This window comes from Cebus imitator, unplaced genomic scaffold, assembly GCF_001604975.1.
Source record: "Cebus imitator isolate Cc_AM_T3 unplaced genomic scaffold, Cebus_imitator-1.0 Scaffold104, whole genome shotgun sequence".
Lineage (NCBI taxonomy): Eukaryota > Metazoa > Chordata > Mammalia > Primates > Cebidae > Cebus > Cebus imitator.
Window position 1 is genome coordinate 5,600,531 of NW_016107419.1, and position 1,392 is coordinate 5,601,922.

The following is a 1,392-nucleotide window of genomic DNA, read 5'->3' on the forward strand; positions in this document are numbered from 1 at the left end:
AAAAAAAAAAACAACCCAAAAACTTTTATATGATAAAGTTGTCCATAATTAAAGGGAAATATAATGGCCTTTTTCAAGATTGGGCTTGATGTAAAAAAAAATCTTATGGCTGGGTGCTGTGGGTGACCCCTGTAATCCCTACACTTTGGGCAGCTGAGGCAGGCAGATCACGAGGTAAGGAGTTTGAGACTAGCCTGGCAACATGGTGAAACCCCATCTCTACTAAAAATACAAAAATTAGCTGGGTGTGGTAGCATGTGCCCATAATGCCAGCTACTCAGGGGGGCTGAGGCAGAAGAATTGCTGAAACCCAGGAGGCGAAGGTTGCAGTGAGCTAAGATTGCGCCATTGCACTCTAGCCTGGGGGACAGAGTGAGACTGCCTCAGAAAAAAAAAAAACCTCATACACTATATAATTGGTTACAACAGTGGAATTTTCTTAAGGGATTGTTTTACTCTTAATGAATTATAGGATATATATATATATATTTTTTTTTTGAGATGGTGTCTCACTCTGTTGCCCAGGTGGAGTGCAATGGCACAATCATATCTCACTGCAACCTTTGCCTCCTAGGTTCAAGTGGTTCTTCTGCCTCAGTCTACCAATAGCTGGGATTACAGGCACATGCCACTATACCTGGGTAATTTTTTTTGTATTTTTGGAGCGATAGTGTTTCACCATGCTGGTCAGGCTGGTCTTGAACTTCTGACCTTGTGATCTGCCCACCTCGGCCTCCCAAAATGCTGGGATTAAAGGCATGAGCCACTGCACCCAGCTGCTTTTAATTTTTTTTAACTCAAAGTTCATCTTTATTGCATCTCACCATTTTTGGTTTTCTCTCCCCTTTAACCCTTTTAAAGGGCACAAAATCGTAATGCTCTCCTTCAACTCATTTTCAACTTATATAAGTTTTTTTCCTTCAGTTCTATTTGTTGTGGCCTGATGCCAACAACTTTTTCCTTTCTTTCTTCCTTCCTTTCCTTTCCTTCCCTCCTTCCCTCCTTCCTTCCTTCCTTCTCTCTCTCTTTCTTTCCTTTCTTTTCTTTTCTTTCTTTTGACAGAGTTTTGTTCTTGTCATTCAAGGTGAAGTGCAATGGTGTGATCTCAGTTCACTGCAACCTCTGCCTCCCAGTTCAAATGATTCTCCTGCCTCAGCCTCCTGAGGAGCTGGAACTACAGACATGTGCCACCATGCCCGACTAATTTTTGTATTTTCAGTAGAGACAGGATTTCACCATGTTGACCAGGCTGGTCTCAAACCCCTGACCTCAGGTGATCCACCCACTTTGGCCTCCTAAAGTGTTGGGACTACAAGCCTGAGCCATCACACCCAGCCAGATGTAGTAATATTAATAGTTCATTGTTACTTGAGGAGGGGACAAAAGGGAGAA